The 20,328-nt window shown below is 38.6% G+C and overlaps 1 protein-coding gene across 15 annotated transcripts in view; it reads left to right on the top strand.

Moving 5' to 3' along the window:
• SCEL (sciellin) overlaps window positions 1–20,328 on the top strand; it is a 344,029-nt gene that overhangs the window by 73,099 nt on the left and 250,602 nt on the right. For 14 of the 15 annotated variants that reach the window (XM_081550041.1, XM_081550043.1, XM_081550024.1 and 11 more), the window contains exon 2: window positions 14,433–14,510. The gene's annotated coding sequence lies outside the window, so the exon portion shown is untranslated. Of the gene's footprint in view, window positions 1–13,355; window positions 13,621–14,432; window positions 14,511–20,328 lie in introns of those variants that run through there. The other variant, XM_081550036.1, reaches the window with a different exon arrangement.

Here is a 20,328-nt window from a genome sequence, read left to right on the forward strand (position 1 = left end):
ACCTAATGGACAGATTGATCACTTAATGGAAAATTCCCAAGAGAAGTAATGTTAATGCAATTGAAATACGTAATTAAGAGGGCAGAGAACACTGGAGGAGGCATAAATGTACTGTTTGTAGTTCCCTCTATGCAACCCTTCACAGATCAGTTACTGTTTAGAACATTTCAGTCTTTATTTTGGAAATAGGAAAACTAGTATAGCTGTGTCCTTGCATGCGAAGTCGCTTTAGTTGTGTCCGATTCTTGGCGACTCTGTGAACTGTAGCCCACCAAGCTCCTCTGTCCATGGGATTCTCCAGGCAAGAACACTGGAGTGGGTTGCCATGCCCTCCTCCAGGGGATCTTCCCCACCCAAGGATGGAATCTGCATTTCTTACATCTCCTGCATTGGCAGGCAAGTTCTTTATCACTAGCACCACCTGGGAAGCCAGGACTATTTACAAAGAGAACAGAATCATGAAAACTGTTTTCATGTCTCTTGTTGATGTTAGAGTATGCCTTCTGGAAATTCCCAGAGGAGGCTCATGCTCTGTTATTCACTTACTTCAATATCATAAAATTGGTTTAATTATAATATAACCATGATATTACAAAAATTCATAGAACAACACCATACATTCAGTTTATAAGCCAGTTGAAAATAGTATGCCATGTATTCAATGCATTAGCAAGTCTAAAACAGTTGGAAAACTGAAGTTAAGTTGATGTCTGTTTATACTAAGAATATACTCCAGAATATTAAACCAGCCTGTATTAACTTTGTTTCCAGATGATGAGAGAAGTGAAACGAATTAAGAACTTTTTAAGAGTATGATCATCTAGGCTAACCCAGACTAAGACTCTCCTAGGCTAGGAGAGTCTCTTGGACTGCAAGATCAAACCAGTCAATTCTAAAGGAAATTAGTCCTGAATATTCATTGGAAAGACTGATACTGAAACTGAATCTCCAATACTTTGGCCACCTGATGCAACTGATTCATTAGAAAAGACCGTGATACTGGGAAAGATTGAAGGCAGGAGGAGAAGGGGATGACAGAGGATGAGATGATTGGATGGCTTCACTGACTCGATGGACATGAGTTTGGGCAATCTCTGGGAGTTGGTGATGGATTTGGAAACCTGGTATGCTGCAGTTCATGGGGGTCACAAAGAGTCAGACATGTCTGAGCGACTAAACTGAACTGAGACTAGTCCAACTAACCTTCAGTTCAGTTCAGTTCAGTTGCTCAGTCGTGTCCGACTATTTGCAACCCCATGAATCGCAGCACGCCAGGCCTCCCTGTCCAACACCAACTCCCGGAGTTTACCCAAACCCATGTCCATCAAGTCGATGATGCCATCCAACCATCTCATCCTCTGTCATCCCCTTCTCCTCCCAGCATTAGGGTCTTTTCCAATGAGTCAACTCTTCTCATGAGGTGGCTAAAGTATTGGAGTTTCAGCTTCAACATCTGTCCTTCCAATGAACACCCAGGACTGATCTCCTTTAGGATGAACTGATTGGATCTCCTTGCAGTCCAAGGGACTCTCAAGAGTCTTCTCCAACACCACAGTTCAACAGCGTCAATTCTTGGGCGCTCAGCTTTCTTCACTGTCCAACTCTCACATCTATACATGACCACTGGAAAAGCCATAGCCTTGACTAGACGGATCTTTGTTGGCAAAGTAATGTCTCTGCTTTTAAACATGCTATCTAGGTTGCTCATAACCTTCCTTCCAAGGAGTAAGCGTCTTTGAATTTCATGGCTGCAGTCACCATCAGCAGTGATATTGGAGCCCAAAAAAATAAAGCCTGACACTGTTTCCGCTGTTTCCCCATCTATTTCCCATGAAGTGATGGGACCAGATGCCATGATCTTAGTTTTCTGAACGTTGAGCTTTAAGCCAACTTTTTCACTCTCCTCTTTCACTTTCATCAAGAGGCTCTTTACTTCTTCTTCACTTTCTGCCATAAGGGTGGTGTCATCTGCATATCTGAGGTTATTGATATTTCTCCCGGCAATCTTGATACCAGCTTGTGTTTCTTCCAGCCCAGCGTTTCTTATGATGTACTCTGCATATAAGTTAAATAAGCAGGGTGACAATATGCAGCCTTGACGTACTCCTTTTCCTATTTGGAAGCAGTCTGTTGTTCCATGTCCAGTTCTAACTGTTGCTTACTGACCTGCATACAGGTTTCTCAAGAGACAGGTCAGATGGTTTGGTATTCCCATCTCTTTCAGAATTTTCCACAGTTTATTGTGATCCACAGAGTCAAAGGCTTTGGCATAGTCAATAAAGCAGAAATAGATGTTTTTCTGGAACTCTCTTGCTTTTTCGATGATCCATCGGATGTTGGCAATTTGATCTCTGGTTCCTCTGCCTTTTCTAAAACCAACTTGAACATCTGGAAGTTCATGGTTCATGTATTGCTGAAGCCTGGCTTGGAGAATTTTGAGCATTACTTTACGAGGGTGTGAGATGAATCAGGATTCAGTGCTTACAAAATAATGGCTTATTCATAAGAGAGAGGGTTATTGTGAAAGATTACAAACTAATGATGAGGAAGTGCCTACCTAATTATAGTCATTATGCTTCCACTACACCCACTAGCTGCTTTTGTTTTTTTAAACTTGCTGACCACAATCTAGGACACATTTATGTGAATGATGCAAAACATTTTCTTATTTGAGAAATGATCACATAAGCAGTTAATCTTGGTTCTAGAATTTGCCAAAAGAAAAGCCTGAAAATAGAATTTGAAGTCTATCACCAAGTAATGAATCAACCTGGAAACATCCTATGGATGTCAAAGGAAAGTCTATAAGGAAACGCAGTCTTCATATTTGACAAGGATAAATTCAAACTAAAGATAATTTAGGCTTAGTGAACAGATAATTTGCTACACAGTGTTATATTTTCCTCTTTCTTTGTACCCAGACATGCACTGTGTTTGATCTCTTTTGTGTCAGAGTGTCTGATTCACAGGGTGTTCACAAATCAAAACCATAATGCAGTACTCTTTATTCTTCCATGGGCATAAAGCCATATTCCCTATAAATTGAGTGCAATTGTTTTTGCAATTATAGAGTTACATTTTATTCTTTAGCAATACTATGTCTGCTAAATCACATTCATGACACAGTAATAATGCTTGTCAATACTAAGATAATACTGAACTCTGAGTCCCTTAAGACCTTAATTGCTCTTGTATGCTCAGCATACATTGCAGGCCTGACACATAATACAGTGAACAACCTGTAATATAGATTTGATAAAAGTATTATCATCCTAATAAGTCAATGGATGTCTTTACCCACTGAATGGCTAAAATGTTATGTACCTAATGCCAGTTAATATCTCCAGAGGTTAGAGTTACTAGCACAGCCCACTGAAAGGCACTGTGTTCTATGTTTTTAGGCTATAACTTTGGGGAGAGTGGACCCCTACTCCAGTATCCCTACATATAATCCTTCTCAAATCAGTTCAAGGCTTTTCTCTTAAAGGATATTAATTTAAAATTTCACTGCTTAAAAAAAGTAGTATTTTAACTTTTTACTGTTTCACTGTGGTGTAAAATAAGACTATTAGTGATAAAGTATTGTAATTTCAAATGTCCATTTATTTGCAGACTGTTTAGAAGGTAGGAAATTGATATGAGGGGCTTCCCAGGTGGCTTAGTGGTAAAGAATCTGCCTGTCAAGCAGGGCACGTGGGTTCGATACCTGGGTCAGGAAGATCCCCAGCGGAAGGATACAGCAACCCATTCCAGTATTCTTGCCAGGGAAATCCTGTGGATGGAGGAGTCTGGCAGGCTACAGGCCATGAGGTCACAAAGATTTGGACATGACCTAACAACTGAACAACAACAAGTTGATATGAATGTTAATTATTCTTAATGTTGGTGCCAAGTTTGAAGCTTCAGGTGATAGTTCCCACTGGGTAGTGTGGGGAAAGTATTTTTCATGTGTTTTTTAATGACCGTTATTGAGATATAATTGTCACATAATAAATTACATATATTTAAAGAGTAAAATGTGATGTTTTAGCTCATTTATTCTTCTCAGAAAATGTCACCACAATCTTGATAGTGAGCCAGTGTGTCACACCCAGAAGTTCCCTTGTGTTGTTTCATAATCCCCATCCTCTCTCTCCTTTTTCCTCAAGAAAGCACTGATCTGTTTTCTCTCACTCTATATTAGCTTGGATGTTTTAGAATTTAATACAAAAGAAAGTGTGTAGTATGTATTCCTTTTGTCTGCCTTCTTTCATTCAGCATAATTATTTTGGACTCATCTATATTGTGTGTACCAATAGTTCATTCATTTTTATACTGAGTAGTATTCCATTATGTTGATTCACTACAATTTCGTTATGCATTAACTTGTTGAAAGACATTTGGGTTATTTCTAGTTTGGGCTATTACAATAAAGCCACCATGAACATTTTAATATAAATCTTTGTATGGGTTATACTTTCATTTCTCCAGGTAAATATATGGAGTGGAATGGTAGGTCCTTGTTTAGCTTTTTAAAAACTGCCAAGCTGTTTTCCAATCCATTTTACATTCCTGCTCACAGTTGAATGAGAGTCGTAGGTGTCCTGTCAACATTTGTTGTGATCAGTCTTTTCAATGTTAGCTATTCTAATGATTAGGGCTTCCCAAGTGGTGCAATGTTAAAAAAAAAAACCCACCTGCTAATGCAGGAGTTGCAGTTTCTGTCTCTGGGTCGGAAAGATCTCTTGGAGAAGGAAATGGCAACCCACTCCAGTATTCTTGCCTGGAAAATCTCAGGGATAGATGTGCTTGGCGGGCTACAGTCAACTCATCATGACATGACTGCGCCTAAGCATGGACTTTTAGAGTCTCTATTTTACCCCATTAATCTGTCTATCTCATATCAATATCACTGTCTTAAGAACTGTAGCTATATTTATTAAAATCAAGTAGCATTAGTCCTTCAAACTTGCTTTTCTTTTTCAAAGTTGTTTTGACCATTCTAAGTCTTTTGTGTTCATATAAATTTTAGAAGCTTGTCAATTTCTATACAAAACACCTTTTTTGGTCAGAACTGTAGTGCATCTATAGATCCATTGGGAAAACAGACATTTTTTTTTTTAATTAATTTATTTTTTATTGAAGGATAATTGCTTTACAGAATTTTGCTGTTTTCTGTCAAGCCTCAACATGAATCAGCCATAGGTATACATATATCCCCTCCCTTTTGAACCTCCCTCCCATCCCACCCCTCTAGGCTGATACAGAGCCCCTGTTTGAGTTTCCTGAGCCATACAGCAAATTCCCGTTGTTTATCTATTTTACATATGGTAATATAAGCTTCCATGTTACTCTTTCCATACATCTCACCCTCTCCTCCGCTCGCCACTCCAGTATTCTTGCCTAGAGAATCCTGTGGACAGAGGAGCCTGGTGGGCTGCTGTCCATAGGGTTACACAGAGTTGGACACTACTGAAGCAACTTAGCATGCATGCATGCATTGGAGAAGAAAGTGGCAACCCACTCCAGTGTTCTTGCCTGGAGAATCCCAGGGATGGAGGAGTCTGGTGGGCTGCCATCTATGGGGTCGCACAGAGTTGGACACGACTGAAGCAACTTAGCAGCAGCAGCAGGTCCATTGTATCATTTGAAGTTTGTGTTTCCTTGCTAATTTTCTGTTTAGTTTATCTGTCCATAGGTGTGAGTGGGGTATTAAAGTCTCCCACTATTATTGTGTTGCTGTTAATTTCCTCTTTCATATTTGTTAGCATTTGCCTTGCATATTGTGGTGCTCCTATGTTGGGTGCATATATATTTATAATTGTTATATCTTCTTCTTGGATTGATCCTTTGATCATTATGTAGTGTCCATCTTTGTCTCTTTCCACTGCCTTTGTTTTAAAGTCTATTTTATCTGATATGAATGTTGCTACTCCTGCTTTCTTTTGGTCTCCATTTGCATGAAGTATCTTTTTCCAGCCCTTCACTTTCAGTCTGTATGTGTCCCTAGGTTTGAGGTGGGTCTCTTGTAGACAGCATATATAGGGATCTTGTTTTTGTATCCATTCAGCCAGTCTTTGTCTTTTGGTTGGGGCATTCAACCTATATACATTTAAGGTAATTATTGATAAGTACGATCCCATTGCCATTTACTTTGTTGTTTTGAGTTCGAGTTTATAAACCTTTTCTGTGTTTCCTGTCTAGAGATCCTTTAGCATTTGTTGAAGAGTTGGTTTGGTGGTGCTGAATTCTCTGAGCTTTTGCTTGTCTGTAGAGCTTTTGATTTCTCCTTCATGTTTAAATGAGATCCTTGCGGGGTACAGTAATCTGGGTTGTAGGTTTTTCTCTTTCATCACTTTAAGTAGGTTCTGCCATTCCCTTCTGGCTTGAAGAGTTTCTATTGAAAGATCAGCTGTTATCCTTATGGGGATCCCCTTGTGGGTTATGTGTTGTTTTTCCCTTGCTGCTTTTAATATTTGTTCTTTGTGTTTTATCTTCTTTAATTTGATTAATATGTGTCTTGGGGTGTTTCACCTTGGGTTTATCCTGTTGCCATTGGTAATTTGATAGGGATCACATTTAATCTGTAGATAGCATTTGGTAATATAGTCATTTTCACAATATTGATTCTTCCTACCCAGGAACAATGGAATATCTCTCCATCTGTTAATGTCATCTTTGATTTCTTTCATTAGTGTCTTATAATTTTCTGTGCACAGTTCTTTTGTCTCCTTAGGTAAGTTTGTTCCTAGATATTTAATTCTTTTTGTTGCAATGGTACATGGGATTGATTCCTTAATTTCTCTTTCTGATTTTTCATTGTTAGTGTATAGAAATGCAAGTGATTTCTGTGTACTGATTTTGTATCCTGCAACTTTGCTAAATTCACTGATTAGCTCTAGTAATTTTCTAATACTATCTTTAGGGTTTTCTATGTACAGTATCATGTCATCTGCAAACAGTGAGAGCTTTACTTCTTTTCTGATATGGATTTCTTTTATTTCTTTTTCTTCTCTGATTGCTATAGCTAGGACTTCCAGAACTATGTTGAATGATAATGGTGAAAGTAGACCACCCTTGTCTTGTTCCTGATCTTAGGGGGAATGCTTTCAATTTTTCACCATTGAGAATAATGTTTGCTGTAGGCTTATCATATATGGCCTTTACTATGTTGAGGTAGGTTCCTTCTATGCCCATTTTTGGAAGAGTTTTAATCATAAATCGGTGCTGAATTTTGTCAAAGCCTTTTTCCACATCTATTGAGATGATCATATGGTTTTTATCATTCAATTTCTTAATATGGTGTATCGCATTGATTGATTTGTGTATATTGAAGAATCCTTGTTTCCCCGGAATAAACCCAACTTGATCATGTTGTATGAGCTTTTTAATGTGTTGCTGAATTGTATTTGCTAAAATTTTGTTGAGGACTTTTGCATCTATGTTCATCAGTGATATTGGCCTGTAGTTTTCTTTTTTTTGTGTTGTCTTTGTCTGTTTTTGCTCTCAGGGTGATGGTGGCCTCATAGAATAAGTTTGGAAGTATTCCTTCCTCTGCGGTTTTTTGAAAGAGTTTTATTTTATTTTATTTTTTTAATAAATTTATTTATTTTAGTTGGGGGCTAATTACTTTACAATATTGTAATAGTTTTTGCCATACATTGACATGAATCAGCCATGGGTTTACATGTGTTCCCCTTCCTGGACCCCCCACCCACCTCCCTCCCCATCCCATCCCTCTGGGTCATCCCATTGCCCCGGCCCTGAGCCCTTGTCTCATGCATCGAACATGGAATGGTGTTGTTTCACATACGATAATATACATGTTTCAATGCTATTCTCCCAGAACGTCCCACCCTCACCTTCTCCCTCAGAGTCCATAAAATTGTTCCATGCATCTGTGTCTCTTATTCTGACTCGCATATAGGGTTATCGTTACCATCTTTCAAATTCCATATATATGCATTAGTATACTGTATTGTTGTTTTTCTTTCTGGCTTACTTCACTCTGTATAATGGGCTCCAGTTTCATCCATCTCAGTAGAACCGATTCAAATGTATTTTTTTTAATGGCTGAGTAATATTCCATTGTGTATATGTGAAAGAGTTTTAGAAGGATAGGCATTAGCTCTTCTCTAAATATTTGATACAATTCTCCCGTGAAGCCATCTGGTCCTAGGCTTTTGTTTTTTGGGAAATTTTTGATCACAGCTTTAATTTCAGTGCTTGCAAATTGGGTTGTTCATAATTTCTATTTCTTCTTGGTTCAGTCTTGGAAGATTGAACTTTTCTAAGAATCTGTCCATTTCTTCCAGGTTATCTATTTTATTGCCATATATTTGTTCATAATAGTCTCATAATCCTTTGTATTTCTGCATTGGTCTGTTGTAACCTTTTTCATTTCCAATTTTGTTGATTTGATTCTTCTCTCTTTTTTTCTTGATGAGTCTGGCTAAAGTATTGTCAATTTTGTTTATCTTCTCGAAGAATCAGCTTTTAGTTTTACTAATCTTTACTGTTGTTTCTTTCATTTCTTTTTCATTTATCTGCTTGGATCTTTATAATTTCTTTCCTTCTACTAATTTTGGGGGTTTTTCTTTGTTCTTCTTCCAGTTGTTTTAAGTGTAAAGTTAGGTTGTCTATTTGATGTTTTTCTTGTTTCTTTAGGTAGGATTGTATTGCTATAAACTTCCGTCTTAAGAATGATTTTGCTTCATCCCATAGTTTTTGAGTTGTTGTGTTTTCTTTTCATTGGCATTTGTTTCTAGAAATTTTTGTATTTCCCTTTTGATTTCTACAGTAATATGTTGGTTATTTAGAAACGTGTTGTTTAATCTCCACGTGTTTGTGTTTCTTACAGTTTTTTTCTTGTAATTGATATCTAGTCTCATAGCCTTGTGGTCAGAGAAGATGCTTGACACAATTTCAATTTTCTTAAATTTATTAGGTTTGATTTGTGACCCAAGATAGAGTCTATCCTGGAGAATGCCCCATGTGCACTTGAGAAGATGGTGTATTCTTCTGCATTTGGATGGAATGTCCAGAAGATATCAATGAGATCTATCTCATCAAATGTATCATTTAAGACTTGTGTTTCATTATTAATTTTCTGTTTTGATGATCTGTCCATTGGTGTGGGTGGGGTGTTAAAGTCTCATACTATTATTGTGCTACTGTCAATTTCTCCTTTTATGTCAGTGTTTGTCTTATGTATTAAGGTGCTCCTATGTTGGGTGCATATTTACAATTGTTATGTCTTCCTCTTGGATTGATCCGTTGATCATGTAGTGTCCTTCCTTATCTCTTGTAATCATCTTTATTTTAAGGTCTATTTTGTCTGATATGAGGATTGCTACTCCAGCTTTCTTGTGCTTCCCATTAGCATGGAATATATTTTTCTAACCTCTCACTTTCAGTCTATATGTGTCTTTAGGTCTGAAGTGGGTTTCTTGTAGACAGCATATATATGGGTCTTGTTTTTGTATCCCTTCAGCCAGTCTGTGTCTTTTGGTTGGAGCATTTAATCCATTTATATTTAAAGTAATTATTGATATATGTATTCCTATTGCCATTTTCTTAATTGTTTGTGGTTGATTTTGTAGATCTTTTTTATTCTCTTGTATTTCTTGACTATATAAGCCCCTTTAACATTTGTTGTAAAGCTGGTTTGCTGGTACTGAATTCTCTTAACTTTTGCTTGTCTGAAAAGCTTTTTATTTCTCTACCAATTTTGAATAAGATTCTTGCTGCGTACAGTAATCTTGGTTGTAGATTTTTCCCTTTCAGTACTTTAAATATATCCTGCCATTCTCTTCTGGCCTTCAGAGTTTCTGCTGAAGGATCAGCTGTTAAGCATGTGGGGTTTCCCTTGTATGTTACTTGTTGCTTCCGCCTTGCTGCTTTTAATATTCTTTATTTGTGTTTAGTCTTTGTTAGTTTGATTAGTATGTGTCTTGGCGTGTTTCTCCTTGGGTTTATTCTGTATGGGACTCTTTGTGCCTCTTGGACTTGGTTGACTATTTCCTTTTCCATGTTGGGGAAATTGTCAACTATAATCTCTTCAAAAATTTTCTCATACCATTTATTTTTCTCTTCTTCTTCTGGACTCCTATAATTCAAATGTTGGTGTGTTTGATGCTGTCCCAGAGGTCTCTGAGACTGTCCTCAGTTCTTTTCATTCTTTTTACTTTATTCTGCTCTTCAGAAGTTATCTCCACCATTTTATCTTCCAGCTCACTGATTCGTTCTTCTGCTTTAGATATTCTGCTATTGATTCCTTCTAGAGTATTTTTAGTTTCAGTAATTGTGTTGTTTGTCTCTGTATGTTTATTCTTTAATTCTTCTAGGATTGATCCTTTGATCATTATGTAGTGTCTTTGTTAATTCATTCTTGCATTTTCTCCATTTTGTTTTCAAAGTTTTTGATCATTTTTACTATCATTATTGGAGAAGGTAATGGCACCCCACTCCAGTACTCTTGCCTGGGAAACCCCATGGACAGAGGAGCCTGGTGGGCTACAGTCCGTGGGGTCGCTAAGAGTCGGACACGACTGAGCGACTTCACTTTCACTTTTCCCTTTCATGCACTGGAGAAGGAAATGGCAACCCACTCCAGTATTCTTGCCTGGAGAATCCCAGGGACGGGGGAGCCTGGTGGGCTGCCACCTGTGGGGTCGCACAGAGTCGGCCACGACTGAAGCAACTTAGCAGCAGCAGCAACAGCAGCAATATTGGTCCAGTGGTTTGTGTAAGCTTCATATAGGTGAGATTTGTGCTGAGTTTTTGTTTGTTTGTTTGTTTTTCCTCTGATGGGCAAGGATGAGTGAACAGTAATCCTGTCTGCTGATGACTGGGTTTGTATTTTTGTTTTGTCTGTTGTTTAGATGAGGCATCCTGCACAGGGTGCTACTGGTGGTTGGGTGATGCTGGGTCTTGTATTCAGGTGGTTTCCGTTGTGTGAGTTCTCACTATTTGATACTCCCTAGGGTTAGTTCTCTGGTAGTGTACAGTCTTGGAGTCAGCGCTCCCACTCCAAAGGCTCAGAGCTTGATCTCTGGTCAGGAACAAAGATTCCACAAGTGGCTTGTTATGGCATTAAGTGAGATTAAAACAAATATCCAAAAACAAGAAACCAAAGATCAACCTCAGACAAATGGCAGTTACAAAATCAAGCAAATAATAATTAAAATAATGGAATATACATATATACACCCATGAGCAAAGTCAAAATAGTCCAACAAAAATAAAGTATAGTAGATTAACCCGGTGAACAAAGGAAATCAAAAATTATATTTACCAGTTAAGAACAAAACTAACTAAAACACAAACTGGAAAAGAAAACTAAAGTAAGGTTCCAAGTGGGGAATAAAGCAATGAAAACAAAACTAACAAATATGTTGAGAGGAAAGGAAAGAAAGAAACTAAAGAAAAAATAGGTATGCAAAGTTAAATAGAGGTAGATGAAGATTTATATACATTTAAGATTAACTGCAAGGGGAAAAGAACAGTAGGAAAGGCAAACAAAGGAATAAATGTAGAAAAAGTATAATAAGTTTAAAAAATTAAAAATTAAAATTATAAAAAAGATAATAGAAAAAATGGAAGAAGAAAGTAAAAAAAAAGGAAAACTCCACAGAACTGCAAAAACCCAACGTAGAGGCAGAGGTTTATAACAACAATAAAAACTGTGCCTGAATATACACATATACATATACACCCATAAGCAAAATCAAAACAGTCCAACAAAAATAAAGTACAATAGATTGACCTGGTGAACAAAGGGAACCAAAAATTATATCTACCAGAACAAAACTAGCTAAAGAAGAAACTGGAAAACAAAACTAAAGCAAGGTGCCAATTGGGGAATAAAGCAATGAAAGTAAAACTAACAAATATGTTGAGAGGAAAGGAGAGAAAGAAAAGAAAGAATAGATTTGCAAAGTTAAATAGAGGTAGATAAATAAAATTTATTTACGTTAAAGATTAACTGCAAGGGGAAAGGAACAGTTGGAAAAGCAAACAAAGGAATAAATGTAGAAAAAATAATAATAGGTTTTAAAAAATAAAAAATAAAATTGAGAAAAGAAAAAAAAAAAAAAAGGAAAACTCCACAGAACTGCAAAAGCCCAGCATAGAGGCTTTATAACAACAAAAAATGTGACTGAGAAAAAAAAAAAAAGCTCAAAAGCAGAATTGGATTTCTTAGTGCCAATAAAATCAACAACTACAATAGAGGGGGAAATAAAAGAAAAAGAAATCCAAAAGAATCTACAGGACAAGTCAAAACGTAAGAATAATAAATGTTTTTCTTGAGACACTGCTCTCAGAGTCCTTTCTCTCTCTGGGAGTCACAGTCCACCTCACCTCCCTAGCATTCCCTCCAACACTGTGCTGATCTCAGGGCCTGCTGTGGGGGCAGCTCAGATTCTAATCTGGTCCTACTTCTATGTGTTCTTGCCTCCAATGTCCACAGCTATCAGAACTAGTGTGTTTTCTTTTTTGGGCGCTCTCAATGGCCTTTTATATATTCCATAGACACAGAGTCTGCCTAGTTGATCATGTGGATTTAATCTGCAGGCTTATAAAGCTGGTGGGAAGGTTTGGGGTCTTATTCCTTAGTCACACTGCCCCTGGGTTTCAATTGTGGTTTTATTTCTACCTCTACATGTGGGTCGTCCACTGAAGTTTGCTCCTGAGGTTGCCCTGGAGGATCTGGGTGTGCCCCTGTGAGAGCCAGGTGTAGAGGTGGTGCAGCTGCTTGGATCGCAGGGGTTCTGGCAGCACCAGGTACTCAAGGGGGTTGGTGGCTAGGGCAGCAGGAAATATAGTGTTCTAGAAGGTTATTGGACAATACGCTCCAGTATTCTTGCCCAGAGAAACCCCTTCCCTGACAGAGCAGCCTGGCAGGCCACACTCTACAGGGTCGCTGAGTCAGACGCGACCGAAGCGACTCTGAGCGTGTAGGCGCAAGACTTTTTTTTGCCTGTGGCAGCTCTGCCCCAGTGAGAGTTGAGTGTGAAGGTGGCGCAGCTGCTTGGCTTGCAGGGACTGTGGCAGTGCCAAGTGCGCAGGGACACGGACTGCCTCTGCCGCAGGAGTTATGGCCCTATCAGAGTCTTTTTTCCAGCCTTTTGTAGCTGGCGGTCAGAAGGCCTCTTTGGCCGGTCTTTCTCCATATCTGTGCCTATTCAGGCACTTAGAGGGCGCCCTTGCCTGTGGTCCTTCTCTGTTGTTCCGTGAATCAGGCATATAGCGGGCCCCCCCTGGCTGGGGTCCAACTCTGTAGATCTGCGCATCAGTCACTTAAAGGAGCATTCTGGGTGGGGTCCTACTCTGTAGTTCAGTGCCTCAGGTGTTTGATTGGCCAGCCTCTCTGTGGTTCAGCTGCCGATGCTGGCGTGTGGGGAGAATGGGGCTGTGGTGATGGCTCCGCCCCATACATGTGACTCAGCAGTATCGCCTTGCTTGCACGACTGCGTGGCTTTCCTCCACCTGCATTTCCCACCACGATCTCCTCCATCATATCCCCTCAATCCGTCTCTGCACACGCAACAGCAACCCTCGCCCTGCAATTTCTCCACAATCCCTAAACTCCAGCTCCCAGCCGCTGCGCCTTCCAGCGGACCAGTGTTCCTGTCTGGGGTATGCATGGCTGCGGCAAGGGCTGTCTGATTTTCATTCCATTTAGGCTGCCACAGATCAGCTGTTTCACTCTCAGTCTTAAATGTTTCTCCTCTGACTCAGACAGTTGCCCCAATGTGGAGACTGGACTCTTGCTTCAGTTCTCCCATCCACCCAGGGCAGGTCCAGTCCTATTAACACTCCGTTTTTCCTCCTAGTTCCTTCGTCCTGCCGAGTTTTGCGTGGTTCTATATATTTTTTTCCACTGGTCAGGTACTCCCTCCGCTGTCAGCTGGTGTGCTGCATGCACTTCTGTGTCTGAAGGTGTATTCCTTATGTATCTATGGAGGGAGATGTACTCCAAGTTGACCTACTCCTCCACCATCTTGTTCTTTCAGGCTCCAGTATTCTTACTCTGCTGTGAAAACAGACATGTTAACAACATAAGTTTTAAACCTATGAACTTGGTATATCTCTCAATTTATTTAGATCTTCCTTAATTTTTCTGAGCTACATTCAGTAGTTTTCAACGTGTCATGCATAGCTTTTGTGAGAATTATCCCTAAGGATTTTCATATTTTTATGTTCTTGTGAATGGTATTTTCTTTCCAATTTTAATTTCTCATTATTGCCGGTATACAGAAATAAAGTTGATATTCCTCTGTCAGGCTCTCTCACAACTTTGCCAAACTCGCCTATTTGTTATAGTAGCATTTTTCTGTAGATTCCATAGGATTTTCTACATAAATAATTAAGTATGTCTTCTTGAATGAAGACAGATTTTCTTTTCCAGTAAGAAGGAGTTCATTTCTTTTTCTTGCCCTTTTTCACAGGCTAAAATCCCGTATTTAATGTTGAATAGAAGTCTGAAGAGTGGACACCCTTGACCTGATCATGATCTTTGGGAAAAGGTATTCTGTCTCTCATCACTAAGTATTATATTAACTATAGGGTTTTTTTGGTTTGTTTTTTTGCATTTTATATAACAATCATCTTGTCAGTCTATCTTATAAGAGCATATCTATAAATTGATAAATATTCCTTCCTCTTAGATGTTCCAAATAATAGAAACAAAGAGATTTTCCTAAATGGTTGTGAATAACTCATTTTACCTTCTACATTCTTGTTACACCTGACCATTGTTAGCTTTGTATCTCACACTGGATATATTAAGGATGACTGCCAGCTTTTACAGTTGTTTTTGAGCACACTAGGGGCAACATTAGAGTGTAAGCTGTATTTCCTGCTAGGAGTCAAGCATGTCTGGCTGGCTGGGTGAGTGGGCCTGCAAGAGATCTATTTGCATGAATAAATGAAGCTTCCTGGGAAAGAACTCAAGCTTAAGAAGGAAAAGTCAGGCTGAGAAGGCTTTGCTTAATAGATGCCCCAAGCATTAAAGGGAGCCTTGCTTTTACATATAGCACCTTGTCAGACTCTCAGCCAATGTCCTTGTTCCAGCACTACACAGGTCTTATGCTGCTGCTGCTGCTAAGTCGCTTCAGTCATGTCCGACTCTGTGCGACCCCACAGATGGCAGCCCACCAGGCTCCCCCATCCCTGGGATTCTCTAGGCAAGAACACTGGAGTGGGTTGCCATTGCCTTCTCCAATGCATGACAGTGAAAAGTGAAAGTGAAGTCGCTCAGTTGTGTCTGACTCGTAGCGACCCCATGGACTGCAGCCCACCAGGCTCCTCCGTCCATGGGATTTTCCAGGCAAGAGTACTGGAGTGGGGTGCCATCGCCTTTTCCGACACTGGTCTTATAGAAAATAGGAATTAAGGATACAAGTGTCCACCACCTCTCTCTAAGACACGAGGACACTAACTACTCGACTTTGGTCACTAGGCACAAAGTCAAAAAGTGAGAGATGCACTCTTCTTTTTCTGGGGGGAATACAGCATGGCTTTGGCACATGTAAGTTTCCAGAGAGCTTGCCACATTTAGTGACATGAGAATTTAGCGTCATGATTGCTTGATCCAGCAGATGCCAAGTCTCTATGCTAATGGAGGCAGAATGGATCTGCTCCTAGGGATTACCAGGTAAAACCAGAGGGATTTTGAGTGAGTTTGGAGGCCCAAAAATTGTGTTTGGGGGACAAAATCAGAAGAACTGTGGGTTGTTACTAGTAGTGTGTGTGTATGCTAAGTTGCTTCAGTCGTGTCCAACTCTTTGTGACTCTATGGACTGTAGCCCACCAGACTCCTCTGTCCATGGGATTCTCTAGGCAAGAGTAGTGGAGTGGATTGCCATGCCCTCCTCCACCTCTAGTGTACCTTAATTCTATTCTCTAGGTAGGTGTTCTATGGTAAAATATGGGCAACATATTTTGATTAAGTTAATTTAAAATACTTTTATTTTAATTTTCAGTCCAGTTTAATGAGGTGAAAGAAAAAAGATGATAAAATCAACTACTAATCAGCATATCTTTATTAAAAAGGCCTCTGATTTGGCACAATAATTATTTTCTGCTATTCTTGACTATTTTTAAATGGTAAAACTTTGCTGTGATTTCTAAGTGCTAATTAATTCTAAAACTCTCTCAGGTCTGTAAATGGTATTTTTCCTCTTATTTTTTCTGGCATTCTCTAGAACATAAACTTTTTTTTTGACTGTGTCATGGAAGAGAAATGGAAGGGACCTAGTCTGGAAATGAGACAATATGAAGATTCTGGCAAGTATATGAGGGTCTAGAAAAGTATTTAGCAACTAAAATCCTTGGAACTACATCTAAGAAAAGTAATGTATTGAAACATTAAGAAGAAAAAAAAAACTTTCTGGACCTTTGTAGCCTAATCATAGGCTATCCTAAACTATTAAATTACTCTTTCAGAAAGACTTGTCAAGAACTACAAAGGGCCCAAGGTTTCACTCTTTCTGCCAGCTAACAAATAAGCTGGCCATGGTTTTATGGAGGCTGGTGGGAGACATGACACTCCTGGGCCTGAGAGTAACAAAAATATATGGGCACAGATACTTGTCTTGGTTCCTTTTGCCTCCAAACTCCACAGAAGTGGTACAGGCAGGCTCAGATGGATGCCTTCGTGGAAGTGGTTTGAGTTATAGGAGAGGAACCCTAAGCTTAGGGAACCAGAATTTCTCTCTTTTTTTTTTTATAATGGGCAACAAGCATGCCTGTAACCTTCAAGGCTGTTTGCCATGCCAAAATCCTTGAAAAGGTAGTTCAGAAGAAATGACAGTGACTTGCTTCACAAGAGCTATAGAATTGTGAGAGACTCATGGAAAATTGTCTTCCACAAGGTTATAAAGGACCTCGCTCTTTTGCAAAGCCAGAAACTGGTCAGAATTTGTCTTTCTGAAAGCAAAACTGAGACCAGTACTCACTAGGGTGCTGACAAATGTCTAACAAGTGGTTGTCTTCAAAGTAAAAAAAGCCCTAATTTGTATAACTTGCTGATTTTCACAGTGCAGAAATTCCTGTCATGACATTTTAAACTACCCACTATAATCACTGAACATGGAGTTATGAAGAGATGTACAGTAGCTCACACTTGTATAGTATTTCTGCCACACACGTATAACAGGCAAAAATAATCTCCAGAGCCTGGATAACACTAAAATCTAGTAAAATAATTAGGAAGTGATGAGTTTTGAATATTTACTACCTTTCAGTTTAATATATTTAATTATGTTTATGTAATTTTTAATAAGAGCTATCTTTAACAATTGGCTTGCAAAATTTCTGAAAATTGAACAATTGGCTGTTACAAGCCAGCCTTAACCAGCTCTAGCACCCCACTGTCAGGACTCCTCCTATCTAATTAATTGAGTTCCACTGGAGATTCTTCAAAACCCAGTCTCTTCGGTGTTTTTTCTGCTAGCTTATTTAAAAATCCTTTTTCTTGGTTTATTTGAAACTAAAATGATATTTGTGCAACCTGTTTATTTTTCAATCCCATGTGGTTAACATAAATAAATCTGATCTATTATATCCAAACTTAAATTATGTTGGAAGTAACTCAAATTAGATAACTTTGGGGGTTCTCTTTCTATCATTTTTAGAACTATGAGGTGAGTTTGAGTAGAAAACCTATTTGACTTTTTCTTGGAATTTGATATTTTTAAACCATCCTTTTTTTCTCAGAATTATATAAAGAGAACTATCTCTGCAAAGTCTGTCAGAAAATCTTGGGCAAAGTCTTGGGTTCTTTATATTTTGAAAAGAGAATGTGATTGTTATGTGCCCCTCCTTTCTCATGATCAGTATACACTCATTAATTATTAAACATTTCTACTGCTTTTTTTTTTTTTTTTGCTATGTTGGGTCTTTGTTGCTGCCCATGGGCTTTTCTCTAGTTGTGGCCAGCCAGGGCTACTCTTTTTTGTGGAACACAGGCTCTAGGTTGCATGGGCTCAGTAGTTGTGGTTCACCAGCTTAGTTGCTCCACTGGCATATGAGATGTTCCCAGACCAGGAATTGAACCGATGTCCCCTGCATTGGCAGGTGGATTCTTATCCACTGTACCACCAGGGAAGTCCACTATGGTATTTTTAACTGGAAACCATAACAAGACTCCCCTAAGGGCTCCGAGAGAGGAAAAAATATCCATATTCTGTGTGAATGTATAACCACAGAATATGGTTACACATTTTTGGTTGTAGTGATAATATATACATTATAGATTACTGTATCTACAATGTATTAGTGTGTCTATTAGATTATCACATATAGTGATAATACATACATTTTGGCTATTGTGATAGTCTAGAATGAAATTGTGGGGTCACACTTTACTAAAATATGCAAGAACATTTCAAATGAAAGTAATCAAATAGTTTGTTTATCAAACAGGAAGTGTAACTCAGTTTCAGGAGAAGTCACTGTCAATATCGTTAAAAATGGTACACAGAGCTATTAATATATAAATACACCAATGAACATTTTTTTAAAGGTGATTTAAACTCAGACTATACTGAAAATTTCAAAGTTTTTATAGGTGATTATTTTATTTCGGTGGAATATCTCCTCTTTCAAGAAAGAGGAAAAGACCACAGCAACTATTACAGACTTTGGGTTAAGTACAGCTACAGAGAGTTTCTCAAGAAAAATAATACTCTGACCACTTTATTTGATAAATCTAAACCTAATGAGAAAATCAGTTAGTCACATCACTTGGTTTGTTGTGTTACTGTCATTTACTTATTAAGGAGAAAATAAATTGCTCTCATTCCACAAGTAATAAAAATGCTGCAATTGTATAATATAATTGTGTGGGTCTGGGCATAGCTTAGTGAGTATTTGTTTAATTTGTGAGTTTATAGTCATCATCATTTCAGTGGACTTATTTTGTGTCCATTTCATAACCACCATTTCAGTGGGTACACTTTTAATGATTAACTGTTATCTGAGGATAGCAATTTTAAAACGGTAGAAGACAATTTAATATCTCATGTACACAACTTAAGTTCACAAGACAGAACCTGTTGTGTGGCTTATTTTGTTGGTGTTTATTTATCGCTGGACAATCTGTTCCTTTGGGGTGATATCTACTAGCAGCTGGGGTGAGAGGCTGCTGTGGTAAGCTTCATATGGTAGAGGATGTGAGTAGGGTAATTTCATTTAAAATGACCTAGGCAGATTGGGGCTTCCCTGGTGGCTCAGAGGGTAAAGCGTCTGCCTGCAATGCAGGAGACCTGAGTTCAGTCCCTGGGTCAGGAAGATCCCCTGGAGAAGAAAATGGCAACCCACTCCAGTACTCTTGCATGGAAAGTCAAAGAGTTGGACATGACTGAGTGACTTCACTTTCATTTTCATTTTCAGGCAGATATGCAGCATAAGGTGATTTTACTAAGGAAAGATTAGGCACCAGAAAATTAATAGTGCCTATCTCTGGGTGGGAAGATTATAAAGGTTTTAAAAACTAATTATTTTTCTTTTTGTGTTTCTCTATTTTCAAATTTTTCTTAAATAATTATGTATGATTTGGAAAATAAGGAAATAATATCACTGCAATGTGATTTGTATTTTGTCCTCTGTAGTTTTATAGTTTTGGTCTAATTCCATTTGGTAGAGAGATTTCAGTTTCTAGCAATATGATGTTGCATTAGGAAAGATGAAATGTACTGGCAAAAAGAGAAAGAGAAAGGGAGAGAAAGAGAGAGAAAGTTAAGCATGTATTTCTATTTTAACCAACCAGAGCCGGTACTGGGTACATTTTTGAGTTGTTTAGCTTTATAGCATGGCATATGCTGGGGCTGCTGGTACTGGAAAGATCTACACTCTAAGACAAGGCCTCTAACTCCAAGTTCAGCTCAATAAATCTTTATTGAGTATTTTAATGTAGAATAGGGATCCAGAGGTGATAAAATACAATCATTGCCTTCTCAAAGAACTAGCAATGCTGTTAATTATAAGGACAGGAAAATAAAATGAATAATGCAGGATGATATATGTGAAGGGTCCAGTGAATGACCCAAGAGTTCAGAGTAGTGGGAAATCATTTCATATTGGGATACATGAAAAAGACCGCATGAGAGATGTGGGATTTGAATTGGTCTCATTGGGTGGTGACAGCTTGGGTAAACAGGGGTATGGTAGAGGGTTTGTTTGATTGAGGGAATAGCTACAAAAGATAATAGGTAGGAAGGCACAAGGCAAGTTTGGGAGACATGAGTAATCCGTCTTGTGGGCTCATGCTGGAGAGTGGTGGCAGATAAGATTGTTAAGTACAGATAAGGGTTCATTGAAAGCTTTTCTAATATGATTTGA

Source organism: Giraffa tippelskirchi, chromosome 12, assembly GCF_054371585.1.
Source record: "Giraffa tippelskirchi isolate mGirTip1 chromosome 12, T2T-mGirTip1v1.2.pri, whole genome shotgun sequence".
NCBI lineage: Eukaryota > Metazoa > Chordata > Mammalia > Artiodactyla > Giraffidae > Giraffa > Giraffa tippelskirchi.